General features: G+C 48.4%; 1 long non-coding RNA gene across 1 annotated transcript in view; it reads left to right on the forward strand.

Annotated features, from left to right (window-relative positions):
* The window catches only part of LOC131196015 (uncharacterized), a 33,547-nt gene that overhangs the window by 5,376 nt on the left and 5,425 nt on the right, over positions 1 to 22,746 (forward strand). Inside the window, exon 2 of the long non-coding RNA XR_009154603.1 lies at positions 7,469 to 7,552. This is a non-coding gene — a long non-coding RNA (uncharacterized LOC131196015). The remainder of the gene's footprint in view (positions 1 to 7,468; positions 7,553 to 22,746) is intronic.

Below are 22,746 nucleotides of genomic sequence, written 5' to 3' on the forward strand. Positions count from 1 at the left end.
TTATTATTGTTATTGTTATTGTTATTATTATTTATTAGATTTCTATACCGCCCTTCTCCCGAAGGACTCAGGGCGGTGTACAGCCAGAATAAAAAACACAAACAATATACAATTAAGAACAAAATTAAAAAACTTATTATACAGTTGGCCGAAACTTTAAAACATTTAAAATCTAAAAACCCGTTAAAATTCATATAAAATTTAGAAATATAAAATTTAGAATTTAAAATATGACAAAAACTTAGGCCAGCCCCGCGCGAGTAAATAAATACGTTTTCAATTCGCGGGGAAAGGTCCGAAGGTCAGGTATTTGGCGTAAACCAGGGGGAAGTTCGTTCCAGAGGGTAGGAGCCCCCACAGAGAAGGATCTTCCCCTGGGGGCCGCCAGCCGACATTGTTTGGCGGACGGCACCCTGAGAAGTCCCTCTCTGTGTGAGCGTACGGGTCGGTGGGAGGCATGAGGTAACAGTAGGCGGTCCCGTAAGTACCCAGGCCCTAAGCCATGGAGCGCTTTAAAGGTAGTAACCAAAACCTTAAAGTGCACCCGAAAGACCACAGGCAGCCAGTGCAGTCTGCGCAGGAGTGGTGTTACATGGGAGCTACGTGGAGCTCCCTCTATCACCCGCGCAGCTGCATTCTGGACTAACTGAAGCCTCCGAGTGCACTTCAAGGGGAGCCCCATGTAGAGAGCATTGCAATAATCCAAGCGAGAGGTAACAAGAGCATGAGTGACTGTGCATAAGGCATCCCGATCAAGGAAGGGGCGCAACTGGCGAACCAGGCGAACCTGGTGAAAAGCCCTCCTGGAGATGGCCGCCAAATGATCTTCAAACGACAGCCGTTCATCCAGGAGAACACCCAAGTTGTGCACCCTTTCCCTTGGGGCCAATAACTCGCCCCCAACAGTCAGCTGCAGCTGCAGCTGACTGTATCGGGGTGCCGGCATCCACAGCCACTCCGTCTTGTGGGGACTGAGCTTGAGCCTGTTCCTCCCCATCCAGACCTGTATGGCTTCCAAACACCGGGACAGCACTTCAACAGCTTCGTTGGGGTGGCCCGGGGTGGAAAAGTACAGCTGAGTGTCATCAGCGTACAGCTAGTATCTCACCCCAAAGCCACTGATGATCTCACCCAGCGGCTTCATATAGATGTTGAATAGGAGGGGTGAGAGAATCGACCCCTGCGGCATCCCACAAGTAAGGCGCCTCGTGGCCGACCTCTGCCCCCCTGTCAACATTGTCTGCGACCGGTCAGAGAGATAGGAGGAGAACCACCGATAAATGGTGCCTCCCACTCCCAATCCCCCCAACCGGCGCAGCAAGATACCATGGTCGATGGTATCAAAAGCCGCTGAGAGATCTAACAGAACCAGGGCAGAGGAATGACCCCTGTCTCTGGCCATCCAGAGATCATCCACCAACGCGACCAAAGCTGTCTCTGTGCTGTATCCGGGTCGGAAGCCGGACTGGAACGGGTCTAGATAGACAGCTTCATCCAGGTATTGAGGTAGCTGCCGCGCCACAGCACTCTCTACAACCTTCGCAACGAAGTGAAGGTTGGAGACCGGACGATAATTACCCAAAATAGCTGGGTCCAGGGAAGGCTTCTTGAGGAGGGGTCTCACCACCATCTCTTTCAAGGGGGCAGGGAAAACCCCCTCCGACAAGGAAGCGTTGATAATCCCCTGGAGCCAGCCTCATGTCACCTCCTGTGTGGCCAGCACCAACCAGGAAGGGCACGGGTCCAGTAAACATGTAGTGGCGTGAAGCCTCCCCAACAACTTGTCCATGTCCTCGGGAGCCACAGGGTCAAACTCATCCCAAACGATCTCAACAAGACGCGATTCCGCCCTCTCACCTGGATCATCCCAATTATGGTCCAGACCATCCCGGAGCTGAGCGATTTTATCGTATGGATAACCACTAAACTCCTTGGCACGTCCCTGCAAAGGGTCATCCCGCACCTCCTGATGAAGGAGAGAGCGGGTCACCCGAAACAGGGCGGCCGGGCGGTTATCTGCCGACGCAATAAGGGTGGAAGTGTAAGAACGCTTCACCTCCCTCATTGCCACTAGGTAGGCCTTAGAATAAGACCTAACTAGTGTCCGATCAGCTTTGGAATGACTAGACTTCCAGGTACTCTCTAGGCGTCTTCTCTGGCGTTTCATCTCCCTCAGCCCCTCGGAGAACCAAGGGGCCGGCTAAGATCTGCGCTGGGTCAGAGACCACAAAGGCACGACACGGTCCAAAGCTCCAGCCGCGGCCTGTTCCCAGGCCACAACTAATTCTTCAGCCATGCCGTGGGCCAGATCCTCAGGAAATGGCCCAAGCTCCATCAGGAACCTCTCGGGGTCCATCAGGCGCCTGGGACGGAACCAACGTATTGGTTCCGTCTCCCTGCGATGGTGGGTGGCGGTCTGAAAGTCCAGGCGAAGGAGAAAATGATCTGACATTGACACCGGTTCTGTTACTAAATCATCTAATTCCAGATCATTTAGCCACTGTCCAGAAATATAAATTAGATCCAGTGTGCCTCCTCCTATGTGCGTAGGGCCATCAGTTACTTGAACTGGGTCCAAGGCCGTCATGGAAGCCTGGAACTCCCGGGCTGCAGTCGATGACAAGTTGAAATCCCCCATGACTATAAGTCTGGGGGTCTCAACCGCCATCCCGGCAAGCACCTCCAACAACTCGGGTAGGGCTGTAGTCATGCAGCAAGGAGCCAGGTACGTGATCAACAAACCCAACAGATTTCTATGGCCCTACCTCACAAAGAGGGATTCACAATGGCAATCTGAGGAACAGTGGCCTCCCTCGGCTCCAGATCTTCCCTAATAACAACCGCCACCCCTCCACCCCTACCTTGGGCCCTCGGTTGATGAAATGCTTGGAAACCCGGAGGGCACAACTCAACAAGGGGGACCCCCCCCTCTGGGCCCAACCAGGTCTCCGTAATGCCCATGAGGTCCGCGGACTCCCCCTGAATAAGGTCACAAATCAGGGGGGCTTTATTGACCACAGACCGAGCATTACATAACATCAACCGAAGACCCAAGCTCTGAGGATCATGGCCGCCCGAGGAACGGGTAAGGACTGAGGGGACGGAGCATGTGATCGCTTTCAAACAGCGAGCACCTGCTCCCAACACTCGATGCGCCACCCCCCCCTCCGCCGTATCTGCCTCTCCCACTTACCGTACAGATTGGACGACCCTCTAATCCTGGAACAAACCCCTCCCCCTCTGCCTTCAGACCAGATGCCATAGTGCTGCGAACAAGCACAGGGACTGGGTCCCTCCCCGACGGGTTTTTTCCCCCACCCGTCATATCCCTCCCCCCTTTAAAAAACCCTTGTTTAAAAACCTAATTAAAAATCCCCAGAAGTTCTTCTTGGCCGCATGCCACCTCTCTGGGTCCCAAGACCCTTCGTTAAGGTAGGCCCTCGATAACCTGGAGGGCCATTCCTGCGAGGCGGGGGAACCTCGCAGTCGTAATAGCTCGGTAGACGAATATCTCATGGAAGAATAACAGATAAAACAGCAGAAGAGTCCGTCCCTAACCGGCGTAGATGTTGCACTCATTCTGATAGTTCATCAAGACCCGACATAAGATGGTAATCCATTTGGGCAAGTTCAATCTCCCGTAGGGCAACAGATCTCATAATAGTCCCCGGGTCAGTGCCACGTAGCATCGGGTCTTGAAATCATAGACCGACCATATTGTCTGCTTCACCCCTATCCTCATCATAGATGGAAAAAAAAGACAGGCCAGGATACCAACCCATAATCCGTTGAAATCCGTGGGACCAAAAAGACCCGCCCAAGTCCAGAGGGTCCAGAAACAACCAAAGGGTCCGGAGGTCCAGCCAAGTCCAGTGACCTCTCCCTCGGAAGCTGGCATGGTAATATCCCCTCAGTTATCGGCTGCCAAGATGAAGAGGTCTCTCTCAGATTCCCGGCTTAGCCCCGTCACGGGATAGGGGCTCATGCAGCACGGTGGTCAAATGGAACGACGCTCGCCTCAAAGCCTCAAAGCCTCAATACCGCCGGTGCCATCAATGCCGTCCATGCCGCCAGCCACTATAGCTGCCATTAATACCGCTGGGCCCAAGGCACCAGCGTGCCGCTGTTGAAATTCAAGGCCAGGCCGCCTATATGCCGCTGCTGGAGAATGCGGCCAGAAAACATGCTGCTGCTGGAAATTGCGGCAAAGGCAAGCCATGGCCGAAAGTCAGCTGGGGAGATCGGCCGATATTCGGGCCCTTGAGGATTCCGTCCCAAACAGCCCACCACATCGCCGCTGATGTTACCTGCGGCCGAGAAACAGCCGAGAAACAGCTGAGTCAGGTCGGAACGTTTCCTCACCCCCAAAATGGCCGCCGCCATCCGCTGCTCATCCGAAAACTCCGACTCCGCACTCAGCAGCCGAGAACCCACCAAGGTCTAAAGACCTCGCTCTCGGCTGCCAGCATGATCACAAACCTGGAGCCGGAGGCCAAGCAGCCCAGCGGTAAGCAGAACGGCATCTCGGCCCGGGAACACCCAGCCGCCGTCTCCACCGAGGTTAAAACGCTACCGCCATTACTCGCATGCGCATTCTGAGTAGAAAGAAGATTACTATTCTATAAAGCTAAGTATCTTGTATGAAAAAGCTGTTTCCTGTCAATCATCAGTGGGAATCACTTCTTTCAACCACTTTTTTTCTCACAACCAGGAGCAATATAGTTTAGATTCCTAGGGGGGGGGGAAAGGGTTAAGGTCATGGTTACTTCATTATTTCATTGCAAGTTACAATCTTGTTTATACTTCTTTGCCAATAATTCATTCTGAGCTTCATGAGACTTGCTTCTAAGTAAACATATGTATGATTGAATTATAAAAAAGAAATAGTAAAACTTAAGAATAGATTCCAAAGATGGTTTTTCAAAAGGTAACTGGCTTTTTTTCCCCTTGAAGACATTTCATTTCTCATCCAAGAAGCTTCTTCAGTTCTGAAGAAGCTTCAGTCAGAATTGAAGAAGCTTCTTGGATGAGAAGCAAAATGTCTTCAAGGAAAAACAAAGTCCAATTGCCTTTTGAAAAAGCACCTTTGGAGTAATTATGACCTGGATGACTGAGAATCTCCATAGACAATAAGAACACATTAAAAAAACAACAACCCTTAAGTCAATACTTAGATCTAAGGTACTCCAGTTCCCTAACTTGGTCAGGCCCAGCCCAAGAATGACATAGAACAATCCAGTGAAAATAAGTTCTTTATTTGCTCACACCAGCGGTTTGGTCTGGATCCCCCCTGCCGGATGTCATCACAGATGCTCTGCACATGCGGAGAAGCGCCGCGCATGAGCAAAGTGAGCGTGAGTACATGTGTGCTCCCGTTGCGACCGGTAGCAAAGGTAAGTGGAACCCACCCATGGCTCACACCAAGTTGACAGAAAATTGCTAGACTAAACCTGTACTACTCTCACACTAACAAATATGCCCTGGCAGATTCTAGGGAGTACCTATCCTTAACTTTTCTCTGCCTCCTATTAAACTTCAGGCTGTTTTGGAATATGCTCCTTCCTTCCTGGAAAACAGCCATTTCACTGTAGTCTATCACAATACTGGTGGGATCCTCCCAGTTAAACAACTGGTTCGGTGATCACTCAATTTTTGTGCGTGCGCACTGCGTGCGCGTGCAGTTTCAAGAAATCTTCACTTCCTGGTTTCTTCAGAGGAGTAACACAGCTGATTTGCACAGCAATCTGCTCTACTGCACAAATCTCCTAAGAAGGTCAGAAAATAGCGTGGGAGGGCGAGTGGGCCCATCTGAACGTTGGGGCGAACTGGTTCGCTCTCAGCTGATTGTTGGAGCTACCGGTTCTCCAAACCAGTCCAAACTGGTAGAATCCCACCCCTGCACTCACCTCTCCATAGGCACAAATATTCCAGATATCATCTCTGTAGATAGTATATAGTTCATGAACTTGATGGCGCTGGGCCAATCGGTATGAAGCAAAACCAGAAGTTGAGTTTTGCTTTTTATGTCACTTATTTATCTACTTAATTCTTAATTGTTTGGGAGCATTTATTTGGTTGCCTATCCTAATCAAACAATTCTGGATGTCTAACAAGCAGGAATACAGAGATGTCCATATAAAAACAATTTAAAAACCGAGGCAAGGATGCTGGTTAAAAAGGTTAAATCAACTAAGGCAAAAATATACAGGAGGCTTGATGAATATTTTGAAAAGACCTGCAGGAAAAGGCAGACTTTTAAGGGCCTCCAGCAGGATGGGATTTAAGAACTTCAGCATGACAGCTATTCCTGTAAATAGTCAAAGAGATGACCTTGGAGAAACCGTGCACTGTCAGACACAAAAACAGGTTTTAAGCCTAGAAAATGAATAAAACGTTAAAAATAAATTTGACTTCACTTTACTTTAACTGTTGTGGTATAAAAAGGAAGACCAAAAAAGAGTGGTGTGAAGGGCAGTTTTTGAATGCTCTTCAAAGGTAGCCCATATGGAACACACTTCAGTAGTCCAATCAGAAAATTGCTAAGGAAGAAATGACTGTTCAGAGAGTCTCTTGATCTAGAAATGAGTACAACTGATCTATGAGATGGATTTGTGGAAGGAGTTACTTAGACTTTACTGCTTCACGATTTCACACCAACTTCATCTGCTATCTGAAAACTTTCCACAATTTGGGAGAAAGCTAAAACCCAAAACTACTCAGTCTTGTTTAGAGTTGAGTTAGAGTTTTTTCCTCCCATCCAGATCTTTACCGCTTGCAGGGCCCAGAGAACCTCAACAGTTTCTTTATAGTTCAGAGGTGTCAAACTGATGGCCCGAGGACTGGATGCGTCATGCTCAGGCCACACCCACCCCAGCTCCACGAAGGGAAAAAACGTTGCCAAATGTCACGTGTCAGCAACATGACACCACGAGTTTGACCCCTGTGTTATAGATAATCTTGGGCAAAGATGTGTAACTGAGTAGCCTCAATATGCTGATGAAATCATTAGCTGCCAATAAATCACCTCATCCAGTGGCTTCATGTTGATTTGAAATGTTCTTCAAAGCAGGTAACACCATCCCACCCCACAATAAGCCATTCACTATCATTTGGATTGAATGAAATATGGGTTCCTGTGAGGTTTTAACAAACTAGAAGGGACATGGAGAGGGAAAAAAATAGTTGCATCCCAACTAGTGAATCTTAAAAATTTCCATCGTTTTTTTTAATTATGATAATCATTTTTTTCATACATATTTGCTCTGATGGACTATATGCATTGGCAGAGAACAAATGAAAAAAGTAATGTAATTGTGCAAATGCAAACTTCTCCCCAACTCTTCATCCTGTGGAGATTTTCTAATAGGTTGAATTTAAACCAATATTCTCATGTTTCCCTGTTTTCTCTCTCTTAATATTATGATTTTTGATACCAATATAAAACCCGATTTCTGCATTTTTCTTCCAGATTTCAATTATGTTAGTATTTCTCTCCAGCAGAATAAAAAGTAAAAAATTCACTTTAATATCCACGATGGGCAAACTTATACAGGTATGTATTAATAAAACTTTCAGAATGATAAACGAGAGTGAGAACTGAAACTGCACTTGAAAGGTTTGACCCAAAATCCTAACCCTAACATTATATAAACTTCCTATTACTCCTGCTAAATTGGAAAAATAGTTCTCTCCAGATTATCTCAGTGAAAGTTTAATTTAATGGAGCAAATTGGGGGGAGCTGCGTTCATTCCTCCCAACTTTTAAATTGCAAATGATGTAAAATTCACATAAATTTAGTTGCTTTATATTGCCACTTCTGATTTACAAGACTTCAGAGGAATTTCCAGACAGAAATGTAGCTTGTTGCCTTCAAAGTTTGCTAAATGGGAATCCATTAAATCAAAATTTTCAGTATTCAATGTTAGGATTATAGAGTTTCCAACATTCTGGAATTGTATATTTTATATCTTCCTTCCCAGTTTAATAGATGTTTAGATCATGCATTGCTATGTAAATAGGAGGAGGGAGATAAAGACAGGCCTTCTCATCATAGTAGTATTTCCATTATTATATCCAAGATCCAAGGTCTTTTTATTTTGTTTTATAATAATTTCATTAGAATGCTTAATTACAATGGTAGATATAACACAAACTAAAAAGAAAAAAAGTTGCAAGAAAGCAAATATATATATATATATTTATTTATTTATTTATTTATTATTTAAATTTGTATACCGCCCTTCTCCCGAAGGACTCAGGGCGGTTCACAGCCAAGTAAAAAATGAAAATACATTATAGATACAATTAAAATACTAGTAAAAAACTTATTTGAATTGGCCACAATTAAAATTTAGAGATAAAACCCATTAAAAACCCATAACTTAAAAAAACTAACCCAGTCCAGAGCAGATAAATAAGTAAGTTTTGAGCTCGCGGCGAAAGGTTCGGAGGTCCGGAAGTTGACGAAGTCCTGGGGGGAGTTCGTTCCAGAGGGCGGGAGCCCCCACAGAGAAGGCCCTTCCCCTGGGTGTCGCCAGTCGACACCGTCGCGCCCGGCGGCACCCTGAGAGTCCCTCTCTGTGAGGCGCAGGTCGGTGAGAGGTATTCGGTAGCAGCAGGCGGTCCCGTAAGTAACCCGGCCCTATGCCATGGGCGCTTTAAAGGCGTTCACCAACACCTTGAAGCGCACCGGAAGGCCACAGGTAGCCAGTGCAGCCTGCGCAGGATAGGTGTCACTCGGGAGCCACGAGGGCTCCCTCTATCACCAGCGCAGCTGCATTCTGGACCAACTGCAGCCTCGGATGCCCTTCAAGGGAGCCCCATGTAGAGAGCATTGCAGTAGTCAGGCGAGGCGTCACAAGGCGTGAGTGACTGTGCACAAGGCATCCCGGTCTAGAAAGGCGCAACTGGCGCACCAGGCGAACCTGGTGGAAAGCTCTCCTGGAGGCGGCCGTCAAATGATCTTCAAAGACAGCCGTGCATCCAGGAGAACACCCAAATTGCGCACCCTCTCCATCGGGGCCAATGACTCGCTCCCGACAGTCAGCCGCGGACTCAGCTGACTGTGCGGGATGCCGGCATCCACAGCCACTCCGTCTTGGAGGATTGAGCTTGAGCCTGTTTCTCCCCATCCAGACCCGTCGGCTTCCAAACACCGGGACAGCACTTGATAGCTTCATTGGGGTGGCCGGTGTGGAAAAGTACAGCTGGGTGTCATCAGCGTACAGCTGGTACCTCACACGAAGCCACTGATGATCTCACCCAGCGGCTTCATATAGATGTTGAACAGAAGGCGAGAGAATCGACCCTGCGGCACCCACAAGTGAGGCGCCGCGGGTGACCTCTGCCCGTCAACACCGTCTGCGACCGGTCGGAGAGATAGGAGGAGAACCACCGATAAACGGTGCCTCCACTCCCAATCCTCCAACCGGCGCAGCAGGATACCATGGTCGATGGTATCAAAAGCCGCTGAGAGGTCTAATAGGACCAGGGCAGAGGAATAACCCCTATCCCTGGCCCTCCAGAGATCATCCACCAACGCGACCAAAGCCGTCTCAGTGCTGTAACCGGTCGGAAGCCGGACTGGAGCAGGTCCAGATAGACAGTTTCCTCCAGGTGCAGGGGAAACTGATATGCCACCATACTCTCTACAACCTTCGCCGAGCGGGTTGGAGACCGGACGATAATTACCTAAAACAGCGGGTCAGGAAGGCTTCTTGAGGAGGGCCTCACCACCGCCTCTTTCAAGGCGGCGGAAGACTCCCTCCAACAAGGAAGCACTCGTAATCCCCTGGAGCCAGCCTCGTGTCACCTCCTGAGTGGCCAGCACCAGCCAGGAGGGGCACGGGTCCAGTAAACACGTGGTGGCATTCAGTCTACCCAGCAACCTGTCCATGTCCTCGGGAGTCACAGGGTCAAACTCATCCCAAACAACATCACCAAGACCGCCCTCAGATACCCCGTCTGGATCGCCACAATTTTGGTCCAGACCGTCCCTAAGCTGAACGATTTTATCGTATAGATAACCGTTAAACTCCTCAGCACGTCCCCGCAACGGGTCATCCCGCTCCCCCTGGTGAAGGAGGGAGCGGGTCACCGAACAGGGCAGCTGGGCGGTTATCTGCCGGCGCAATGAGGGAGGCGTAGCAACGCCTCGCTTCCCTCAGTGCCACTAGGTAGGTCCTAGTATAGGATCTAACTAGTGTCCGATCAACCTCTGAGCGGCTGGACCTCCAGGAACTCTCTAGGCGTCTTCTCCGGCGTTTCATCCCCTCAGCTCCTCGGAGAACCAAGGGCGGTTGGGATCTGCGCGGGTCAGAGGCCGCAAAGGCACGACACGGTCTAAAGCCCCAGCCGCAGCCCGTTCCCAGGCTGCAGCTAGTTCCTCTGCCGTGCCGTGAGCCAGACCCTCAGGAAGTGGCCCAAGCTCCGTCCGAAACCTCTCTGGGTCCATCAGGCGCCTGGGGCGGTACCATCGTAATGGTTCCGTCTCCCTGCGGTGTTGGGTAGCGGTCAGAAAGTCCAGGCGAAGGAGAGTGATCTGACCATGACAAAGGTTCAATGACTATTTCCTTTAAGTCCAGATCTCTCAACCACTGACCAGAGACAAAATCAGGTCCAGTGTGCCTCCCCGATGTGAGTGGGGCCATCCACTACTTGAGTCAGGTCCAAGGCCGTCATGGAGGCCAAGAACTCCCGAGCTACCGTCGATGGCGAGCCGGCAGGTGGCAAGTTAAAGTCCCCCATGACTAACAGTCTGGGGGTCTCCACTGCCACTCCGGCAAGCACCTCCAGGAGCTCGGGCAGGGCAGCTGTCACGCAGCAAGGAGCCAGGTACGCGGCCAGCAAGCCCATCTGACATCTATGACCCCACCTCACAAGAGGATTCACACCCGGCGATCTGAGGTCCAGTGGTCTCCCTCGGCTCTAGACTCTCTTTAATAGCAACCGCCACCCCTCCACCCCTACCCTGGGCCCTCGGCTGATGGAATGCACAGAAACCCGGTGGGCACATCTCGACCAGGGGCACACCCCCTTCAGTGCCCAACCAGGTCTCCGTGCGCCTATAATATCCGCGGCACCCCCCTGAATCAGATCATGTATTAGGGGGGCCTTATTGGCCACGGACCGTGCGTTGCATAACATCAGACGTAGGCCCAGGCTCTGAGGGTCTTGACCATCCGGGGAACGGGAGAAGTCAGGGGGATCGGGGCACGCGATCGCCTGCAGACATCGAACGCGTGACCCCCTATGTCGATATGATCCCCCTTCCGCCATATCTGCCTCCCACTTACCGTGCAAATAGACTCACCCTCAGACAAAGGAACACACTCCCCCCCCCATAACCTCCGAACCCATTTGATAGTCGCCACGAGCATGCGCTGGAACTGGTTTCCCTCCCGACGGGCTACCCCCCTCTCCCACCCTAACCCTCCCACCCCCACCCGACACTACCCTCCCCTCCAACCCAGACCCGTCAGTTCCACCTCCCTTAAAATTCCCATTAAAATTCCCTTTAAAACCCTATTAAAATAATTAATTAAAAATCCCCTGAGTCTCCTATTTTTGGCATGCCATCTCTCGGGGTTCCAAAACCCGTCCTCAAGATGGGCCCTCGATAATGTGGGGGGCCAGACCCGCGAGAGAGGGGAATCTCGCAGGGCAAGAAGGTCAACCGCTGTAAATGTCCGCATGATAAAAGTCCGGCAAACGGACCCATCCTGGACCTGTCAAGATGGAAATTGACGCACCAGTGGTTCCGAGTAGAAGACAGACGGGATATAGGTCTTGGGCGGTAGATGAACAGACCGCCATGATTCAGTCAGAGCTCCAACCCCTCATCTCCAGTCCCGAGGGGTGGTCTATGGGCACGAGGGGGGGGGGAGAGGATATAGTCCTACAGTAGACAAGCTAGGATTGTCCAGGACCATCCTCAAATCCCCCCAGCTGGGGACCAAAGGTCTTCAGACGATCCCCTTGCAGCCAGCCCATGGGCATCCTCAGAGATGGTAAAAAAGGTGCCTACATGGCCCGTGATCGTCCTTCAAGTTGACAAAGAGGACGAAACACGCGCCTAATGGGCCAAGCTGCTCCACCGACGAGGCATCTCTCCAAAAGTCCGGGAGGGGCAAAGGACTCAAAAGCCCCATAGACGGTCTATAGGCGTCCTCTAGATGGTAGCGAGGCGTCCCTGGACCCGTGGACAGCCTTCAAGATGACAAAGAAGGCGACCGTCGGGCCTCTTCGTGGCCGCTAAGCCAGGCCTCCAGCTGGAATAGGCCACTCACCCACCGGGTTTGCTGGGTCATGCCACAGTTCACGGACCCAGTCAACCACCAACAGGCTAGGCCCTGGCCAAGCCGGTCCAGCCAGGCCGCCGCCACCGCCGCCACCGACACCGCCACCGACACTACCGCTGCCGGGGAGAAAGAGCCTCCAGGCCAGGCCGCCGCCGCCACCGACACCGCCACCGACACCGCCACCGCCGCCACTGTTGGATAAGGCCAGGCTGCTCACACCACCGGCACCGCAGGCGAGGGGACAAAGGGAGAGGCTCTAGGCCTCCTAAGCAGGGCCAAGCCAGGCCGCTGACCACCGCCGCCGGAAAACCGCCGGAAAAAACCGGCCGCCACCGCCGCCGCCACTGCCGCCGCTGGAAAAGCCGGGCCACTGCCGCCCGGCCTGGAGAAGGCCGGACCGCTGCCGCTGCTGGAAAAGGCCCGGCCGCTGGAAAAGGCCGGGCCGCCGCCGCCGCCACCGCCGCCGCCATCGTCGGCCGCACCCGGAGGAGAGCGCCCGGGACTCCTCCCAAGGGTACCGGAGACGCCCGCCTCAGTTTGCCCATCCTCCGACTCACGGACTCTCACCTACCGGCGGGGTCCAAGCTGTCAAAAGACCCCCCACCCGGTCTGGCCCGAAATAGGCCCATCGCCGCATCAGCTGTTCAGCGGTGCGGCCGCCATCTTGGACATGCGCAGTAGATATATAAAATCTAACAAGGCAACTTCCCACTCTTATCAATTATTAACAATGTCCCAACGGCCTCTTAACAGATATGAAACTCTTCATGTTGATGTTGAAACTCTAGAAAGAGTGCAGAGAAGAGCAACAAAGATGATTATTGGACTCGAGGATAAAACATATGAAGAACGGTCGCTGGAACTGGATATGTCTAGTCTTATGAAAAGAAGGACTAGAAGAGATAGCAGTGTTCCGATATCTCAGGGGTTGCCACGAAGAAGAGGGAGTCAAGCTATTCACCAAAGCACCTGAGGGTAGAACAAGAAGCAATGGGTGGAAAATAATCAAGGAGAGAAGCAACTTAGAACTAAGGAGAAATTTCCTGACAGTTAGAACAATTAATAAGTGGAACAACTTGCCTGCAGAAGTTGTGAATGCTCCAACACTGGACTTTTTAAAGAAGAGATTAGATAACCATTTGTCTGGAGTGGTGTAAGGTTTCCTGCCTAAGCAGGGGGTTGGACTAGAAGACCTCCAACTCTGTTATTCTAATCTCTATTCTATTCATCCTGGCAAGTCTAATAAGGATCAGCAGGAACAGAAGATTGAGCATTTACTTCCTTTTGAGAATGAACTTGTTTTATTTTTTTTATTTTTTATTTTTCACAGAAGACAATGTTGGAAAAGCTCTTCACAACTTAAAACCATCGCTTTCTATTGGACCCGATGGACTATGTGCATACTTCTTAAAAAAACTTTCCATTAATATAGCAGAACCCCTAAGTATTATCTTTGATAAAGCTTTCACTACCAATTCTCTTCCCAAACTTTGGTCACTAGCCACAGTCATCCCTATCTTCAAAAAAGGAGACCCCAGCTTAGTCGAAAACTACAGACCGATCTCCCTTTGCTGCGTCACCTGCAAAGTCATGGAATCTATCATCAACCAATCCATTACCTCACACTTAGAAACTAACAACCTACTCTCCAACAAACAATTTGGTTTCAGGAAAAAATTATCATGTAACTTACAACTTCTCCACTGCAAAAACATATGGACTTCAAATCTCGATCAAGGCAAATCAATAGATGCAATCTACATAGACTTCTGCAAAGCTTTGGACTCAGTAGTACACAATAAACTTCTCCTAAAACTAACATATGATGGGTAGGGGAGAGAACCCGTCGGGGAGGGATCCAGCCCCTGTGCTTGTTCGCGACATTATTACATCTGGTCTGAAGGCAGGGGGGGAGGGTTCTGTTCCAGGACTAGAGGGCTGTTCAATCTGTACGGTAAGTGGGAGAGGCAGATATGGCGGAGGGGGGGGCCGTATCAAGTGTTGGGAGCACATGCTCGATGTTTGAAGGTGATCACGTGCTCCGGCCCCTCAGTCCCTACCCGTTCCTCAGGCGGCCATGATCCTCAGAGCCTGGATCTTCGGTTGATGTTATGTAATGCCCAGTCTGTGGCTAATAAAGCCCCCCTGATTTGCGATCTTATTCAGGGGGAGTCCGCGGACCTTATGGGCATTACAGAGACCTGGTTGGGTCCGGAGGGGGGGTTCCCCTCGTTGAGCTGTGCCCTCCAGGTTTCCGAGCATTTCATCAGCCGAGGGCCCAAGGTAGGGGTGGGGGGGTGGTGGTTGTCATTAAGGAAGATCTAGAGTAGTGAGGCCACTGTTCCTCAGATTGCCGGTTGTGAATCCCTCTATGTGAGGTGGGGCCATAGGAATCAGTTGGGCTTGTTGATTGCGTACCTGGCTCCTTGCTGCGTGACCACAGCCCTGCCCGAGCTGTTGGAGGTACTTGCCTCCGTGGCGGTTGAGACCCCCAGACTCATAGTCATGGGGGATTTCAACTTGCCATCGGCTGGCTTGCTATCGACTGCAGCTCGGGAGTTCCAGGCTTCCATGACGGCCTTGGACCTGATTCAGGTAAATGATGGCCCCACGCACATGGGGGGAGGCACACTGGACCTGATTTATATCTCTGGACAGTGGTTAAATGATCTGGAACTAGATGATTTAGTAACAGAACCGAAGTCATGGTCCGATCATTTTCTCCTTCGACTAGTCTTCCGAACTGCCATCCACCATCACAGGGAGACGGAACCTATACGGTGGTTCCGTCCCAGGCGCCTGATGGACCCTGAGAGGTTCCTGACGGAGCTTGGGCCATTCCCTGAGGATCTGGCCCACGGCACGACTGAGGAACTAGTCGCGGCCTGGGAGCGGGCCACGGCTGGGGCCTTGGACCGTGTCGTGCCTTTGCGACCTCTGACCTGGCGCAGATCTCGTCTGGCCCCTTGGTTCTCCGAGGGGCTGAGGGAGATGAAACGCCGGAGAAGACGTCTAGAGAGCACCTGGAGGTCCAGCCATTCTGAAGCTGATCGGACACTAGTTAGGTCCTATTCTAGGACCTACCTAGTGGCAATGAGGGAGGCGAGGTGCTCATACGCCTCCACCCTCATTGCGTCAGCAGATAACCGCCCGGCCACCCTGTTTCGGGTGACCCACTCCCTCCTTCATCAGGAGGTGCGGGATGACCCGTTGCAGGGACGTGCCGAGGAGTTTAGTGGTTATCTATACGATAAAATCGCTCAGCTACGGAATGGTCTGGACCGAAATTGGGATGATCCAAGCGAGGGAGAGGAGACACGTCTTGTTGAGTCCATTTGGGATGATTTTGACCCTGTGGTTCCCGAGGACGTGGACAGGTTGTTGGGGAGGCTTCACGCCACTACATGTTTACTGGACCCGTGTCCTTCCTGGTTGGTACTGGCCACTCAGGAGGTGACACGAGGCTGGCTCCAGAGGATTATCAACGCTTCTTTGTTGGAAGCGGTTTTCCCTGCCGCCTTGAAAGAGGCGGTGGTGAGACCCCTCCTCAAGAAGCCCTCCCTGGACCCAGCTATTTTGGGTAATTATCGTCCAGTCTCCAACCTTTGCTTATTTGCGAATGTTGTAGAGAGTGCTGTGGTGCGACAGCTACCCCAATACCTGGATGAAGCCGTCTATCTAGACCCGTTCCAGTCCGGCTTCCGACCCGGGTACAGCACGGAGACAGCTTTGGTCACATTGGTGGATGATCTCTGGAGGGCCAGAGACAGGAGTTATTCCTCTGCCCTGGTCCTATTAGACCTCTCAGCGGCTTTTGATACCATCGACCATGGTATCCTGCTGCGCCGGTTGGGAGGATTGGGAGTGGGAGGCATCGTGTATCGGTGGTTCTCCTCCTATCTCTCTGACCGGTCACAGACGGTGTTGACAGGGGGGCAGAGGTCGACCGCGAGGGACCTCACTTGTGGGGTGCCGCAGGGGTCGATTCTCTCGCCCCTTCTGTTCAACATCTATATGAAGCCGTTGGGTGAGATCATCAGTGGCTTTGGGGTGAGATAACAGCTGTACGCGGATGACACCCAGCTGTACTTTTCCACCCCAGGCCACCCCAATGAAGCTGTTGAAGTGCTGTCCCGGGGCGTGGAAGCCGTACGGGTCTGGATGGGGAGAAACAGGCTCAAGCTTAATCCCTCCAAGACGGAGTGGCTGTGGATGCTGGCTCCCCGATTCAGTCAGCTGCAGCCGCGGCTGACTGTTGGAGGCGAGTTATTGGCCCCAAAGGATAGGGTGCGCAACTTAGGTGTCCTCCTGGATGAACGGCTGTCGTTTGAAGATCATTTGACGGCCGTCTCCAGGGGGGCCTTCCACCAGGTGCGCCTGGTTCGGCAGTTGAGCCCCTTCCTTGATCGGGATGCCTTGTGCACGGTCACTCATGCGCTCGTTACCTCTCGCTTGGATTATTGTAATGCTCTCTACATGGGGCTCCCCTTGAAGTGCACTCGGAGGCTTCAGTTAGTCCAGAATGCAGCTGTGCGGGTGATAGAGGGAGCTCCGCGTAGCTCCCATATAACACTGCTCCTGCGCAGACTGCACTGGCTACCTGTGGCCTTTCGAGTGCACTTTAAGGTTTTGGTTACTATCTTTAAAGCGCTCCATGGCTTAGGGCCTGGGTACTTACGGAACCGCCTGCTGTTACCACATGCCTCCCACCGACCCGTACGCTCTCACAGAGAGGGACTTCTCAGGGTGCTGTCCGCCAAGCAATGTCGGCTGGCGGCCCCCAGGGGAAGGTCCTTCTCTGTGGGGCTCCACACTCTGGAATGAACTTCCCGGGTTTCGCCAAATACCTGACCTTGGACATTCCGTCATGAACTGAAGACATATCTTTTTATTCGCGCGGGGCTGGCTTAAATTGAATTTTATTAAATTTTAAATTCTTATTAACTAATTTTAAATGGGGTTTTTAGTTCATTGTATACTTTTCAGGCCAATTTTAAAATAAGTTTTTTTATTGCATTTTAAATTGTATATTGTACTATCTGTTTTATTTTGCCTGTACACCGCCCTGAGTCCTTCGGGAGAAGGGCGGTATAAAAATCAAATAAATAAAAATAAATTAAAAAAATTAAAAACATCCTATGGCATCTCAGGACCCCTCCACAAATGGATATCTGCTTTTCTGTCTAACAGACAACAAGTGGTCAAAATTGGCAATGTTTTATCGAATCCTGTTCCTGTCAAGAGTGGCGTTCCTCAAGGCAGCGTCCTTGGACCAACACTCTTTATACTATACATTAATGATCTCTGTGACCACATCTCAAGTAATTGTGTTCTTTTTGCTGATGATGTCAAACTATTTAACACCACAGACAATACTTCTATCATTCAAAACGACCTTGATCATCTATCCGCTTGGTCTAAAAATTGGCAGCTCCAAATTTCAACCAGCAAATGCTCAGTCTTACATATAGGAAAAAAGAACCCAAAAACTAAATACATACTAGATGGACATTACCTTACAGATGACCCATCCCGTCAAAGACCTTGGAGTTTTCATGTCAAATGATCTAAGTGCCAAAGCCCACTGCAACTACATAGCAAAAAAAGCTCTAAGAGTTGTAAACCTAATCTTGCGTAGCTTCTTTTCCAAAAACACCACACTACTAACCAGAGCATATAAAACATTTGCTAGACCAATTCTAGAATACAGCTCTCCCATTTGGAACCCTCACCACATCTCTGACATCAATACAATTGAACGTGTCCAGAAATATTTTACAAGAAGAGTTCTCCATTCCTCTGTAAACAATAAAATACCCTATCCCACCAGACTTGAAATCCTAGGCTTAGAAAACTTGGAACTCCGTCGCCTTCGACAAGACCTAAGCTTAACTCACAGAATCATCTATTGTAATGTCCTTCCTGTTAAAGACTACTTCAGCTTTAATTGCAATAATACTAGAGCAACTAATAGATTTAAACTTAATGCCAACCGCTTTAATCTGTTGCAGAAAATATGACTTCTGTAACAGAATCATCAGTGCTTGGAATACTTTACCTGACTCTGTGGTCTCTTCCCATAATCCTAAAAGTTTTATCCAAAAACTTTCTACTATTGACCTCACCCCATTCCTAAGAGGACCATAAGGGGCGTGCATAAGTGCACAAACGTGCCTACCGTTCCTGTCCTATTGTTTTTCTTTTCTTCTTCCTATATATATACCTCCTTATATTTACCCATATATGTGTTTATTTACTATATAATCTTTTTGTATGATACCTACATATATTGTTGTGACAAAATAAAATAAATAAAATAAATACTGGCTAATCCCAAACTGGTGAACCTAGCATGTATATGTACAATTTCTTTAATCTATTAAATGAAACATTTTCTTGTAACTCTTTGAATTTCATCCTATGTATACAACAATTCTTCTGGAATTATAACTTATTCATGATTCAACCGTAATAGTAATCATTACTTTATTTTGCTTATTAAAGAGAAATTGCTCACACAAAGCAACTGTAGCGAGAAATGAAATGAAAAGCCTATTAACAATCTGTTCATGGAAGGGGAAGAAGATGGCCACGATTTCTTCTAGCTTATAGGCTGAACACATAAAATAGTTCAATATGCTCAGGGTGCTTATTAAAACATTCATGACTGAATAAACTAGTAATATGTGAAAAAAAGGGGAAAAAAATCCAAGATTCCAATGTTTCTCACGTACCTTGAAAGTGATTGCTACCTGCATCTTTAATAGATCAAGAATTTATTTGGGTATAAATACTGAAATCAATCTGGAGTAAAATCACTCACATTTAATGAGATACATTTTAAATAATTTTTATGATTATCATTACAATTAAGTATAAAAGGCTAATTTTAAATAAGTTTTTTAAATGGTATTTTAACCTGTATATTTGTATTGCTGGTTTTATCTTGCCTGTACACCACCCTGAGTCCTTCGGGAGAAGGGCGGTATAAAAATCAAATAAAATAATAAAATAAAATAATAATAATAATAAAACATGGAATCCCCAAATCTGCACTTTTCAAAAAGAGGACATTCCAAAGGATTATATCGGTGTCTACCAATTCACATTATATTCATGTATGATTTACAGACCATGAAATATATAGACTGAATTGAATAGTATATGCATATGATACTTTATATCGTATTATTTATATCATATACTATGAGCTGTGATGATGCGCAATGGTTAGAATGCAGTATTGCAGGCTAATTCTGCTGACTGCCAGCAGTTCAATTCTCACTGGTTCAGGGTTAACCCCTCCTTCCATCCTTCTGAAGTCAGTCAGATGAGGACCCAGATTGTTGGGGGCAATATGCTGACTCTGTAAACCACTTAGAGAGGGCTGTAAAGCACTATGAAGCAGTATATACTGGTATGTCTAAGTGCTATTGCTACAGTATACAGTATTATACATTGTGTATCTATAAATAAAAATCATTACAGCCATGAAAACAATGTTAATAACCCTGTGAGGTGAGTTGGGCTGAGAGATGTGATTGGGCCAAGGTTGCCCAGCTGGCTTTCATGCAATCTGGATGACTAAGGCAAGATTATATTCATGATCTTCTGGTTTCTAGCTTGGTGCTTTAATCACAAGTATAGAAATTAAGGCAACCAAAGCACTGTCTCTTTAGTCAACTTGATTGCCTACTCCATTATTTGATGGCATCTTCTGGCATGGGCAACCCTTGCCATGTCCTGAATCTCTGACTTCCATCTGCCAGAACCTTTTCCCATAATATCAACTAATGGGTATCAGCAAGCAGAGCTTCTTACCATAGATTTCTGGTAATAAATAAAATTAAGCATTCTTCAAAAAAGGATCATAAAAATTCAGCCATGTTAACTTATATGTTGAGGTGACATCCTCCTCCTCCTCATCATCATCATCATCATAATGTTTGAAGCTGGAAGGAAGAGTAAAGCAAAGACTTTGATCTTGGAAGTAAAATAGTACTATTTGGATTACAATGTATGCACTGCTTTCCCTAGAACCATGATGGTGAACCTATGGCACGTGTGGCATACGTGCCATAGGTTCACCATCACGGTTCTAGGGAAAGAACCACAGGTGGCATGCATAGCCATATCAACGGGCATGCAAGCTCAGCTCCAGCATGCATGTGTGTTCCGGCCAGCTGATTTTCAGGCCTTCTTGGCCCACCAGAAGTAGGGAAACAGGCTGTTTCCTGCCTCTCTCTGAATCTGGGGGTGGGGGCAAAAACTGCCTCTCTAGGAGGTTGGGGACAACAAAAAAGTCACTTCCTGTCCAACCGGAAATTGTTAAACGATTGTTTCTGGCCTCCAGTGGATGGGGAAGGCCATTTTCACTCTCCCCAGACTCATAAAGAGGCTCTGGAGCCAGGTGAGAGAGAAAAATGGGCCTACTGGGCCATCACATGCCAGGAGTGGGGGGAGGTCACATGCATAGAATTATGGGTGTGGGCACGCATGCGCATGATCCCCCCCTGCCCTCCCCTCCTGGCACATGATGGCAAAAAAGTTAGCCATCACTGCCCTAGAATATGAAACACATATTACCATTTTTCCCATTATAGTAAGTTAGATTGTATTTCTATTTAATTTACAGTAATTACTTCTAAATCAGTGGTCATAAATTAGCATGTGCATATTTTAAGCAAATCATATTTTGTTCTTTGGAGAGAGAAATATTACGCTGTTTATTTGGATACTAGATTAGCGGATGTTTGCAGATAGGATTTAATATGTAGGAGAGAACTTTATCATTGATATCTTCAACTTTGCCTTGAATTAGTTATAGAATCTAATTTTCTGTTGAATAATGGATTACAATAGTATACTTCAGATGGCCTTTTTAATGTCACCAGGAACCATCTTTACCAATCCTCAGTGGCCATATTTTGAAATTCACAATATGTGAATACTATAACACTGTCATCTGAGGCGATGCAACTATTATCTACAGGTCTCTCTGAAAATATAATCCACGTAGCTCAGAGTTGGATTGCAGAGTCTTTGGTGTTCTGTGGGCTTGGCTGTTTGTTTTGCAGATGTTTCATTACTCAATTAGATAACATCATTGCTAATAAGTGTGGGTTTGCTCCCTGTTTATATACATTTGGAATACAACCTTGAGCTTTTGCCTCTAGCTGCAATTTTCTCCAGATTACATTTTTAAAAATTGACTCATAAATGGATTCAGAAATTGCATCTTTGAGTTGACCAAAGAAGTGATATTCATTGGTTCCCACCCTAAGTGCTTATTTTGTCTTCTAAAACCTTTATACCACTCACATTTTACTCACAAGGTAGACAATTGAATAGATATCACAGGATTTACACAGCAAGCTAAAAATAGAGTTAACAGTACACTTAAGCTTATATATACAATAGCACAAGTCATATTTGAAGAGAAGGAACTATTTCTGAATTTTTACTCTGCCCTCAAGAGAGAAAATTTCTAAGTAATCAGCCAAGCATTTCAATTTATAAATGCAAGCATTTCAACCAGATATCTAAGTTTGCTGGATCTGTGTATGTGTTTGTTACTTTGTGTGTCTGGTGCTTGTTTCTCAGCTGAATTCTCATCAGAGCTTTCCAGTCAATTTGCTTATGAAAGAAGCTAAAACCTTGCCAGCAAAAATGTTTTCCTCTATAGTTTGGTTCTGCACAAATGGCGGGATTTAAAACTAATGAAAAATAAAATAAATAAACCATCACCCATGGTATCTTGCTGTGATGGCTGGAGGGGTTAGGAGTGGGGGGCACCGTTTTTCGGTGGTTCTCCTTCTTCCTCTCTGACCGATCACAGACAGTGTTGGCGGGGGGGCAGAGATCGACCGTGAGGTGCCTCTTATGTGGGGTGCCACAGGGGTCGGTTCTCTCGCCCCTCTTGTTCAACATCTATATGAAGCCGCTGGGTGAGATAATCCGTGGTTTTGGGGTGAGGTGTCATCTGTATGCTGACGACACGCAGCTGTACATTTCCACCCTAAACCACCCCAGCGAAGCCGTTGAAGTAATGTCCCGGTGCCTGGAAGCCGTACGGGTCTGGATGGGGAAAAACAGGCTCCAGCTCAATCCAGCCAAGACCGAGTAGCTGTGGATGCCGGCATCCCGGTACAATCAGCTGAGGCCATCGCTGACTGTGGGGGGTGAGTCTTTGACCCCCATGGAGAGGGTTTGTAATCTAGGCGTCCTTCTGGATGCACGGCTGTCGTTAGAAGAACATATGACAGCCGTCGCCAGAGGAGCTTTTTATCTGGTTCGCCTGATACGCCAGTTACGTCCCTTCTTGGACTGGGATTCCCTATGCACAGTCACTCACGCCCTCGTCACTTCCCGCCTGGATTAATGCAATGCTCTCTACATGGGGCTTCCCTTGAAGGGTACCTGGAGGCTTCAACTGGTCCAGAATGC

Source organism: Ahaetulla prasina, chromosome 3, assembly GCF_028640845.1.
Source record: "Ahaetulla prasina isolate Xishuangbanna chromosome 3, ASM2864084v1, whole genome shotgun sequence".
NCBI lineage: Eukaryota > Metazoa > Chordata > Lepidosauria > Squamata > Colubridae > Ahaetulla > Ahaetulla prasina.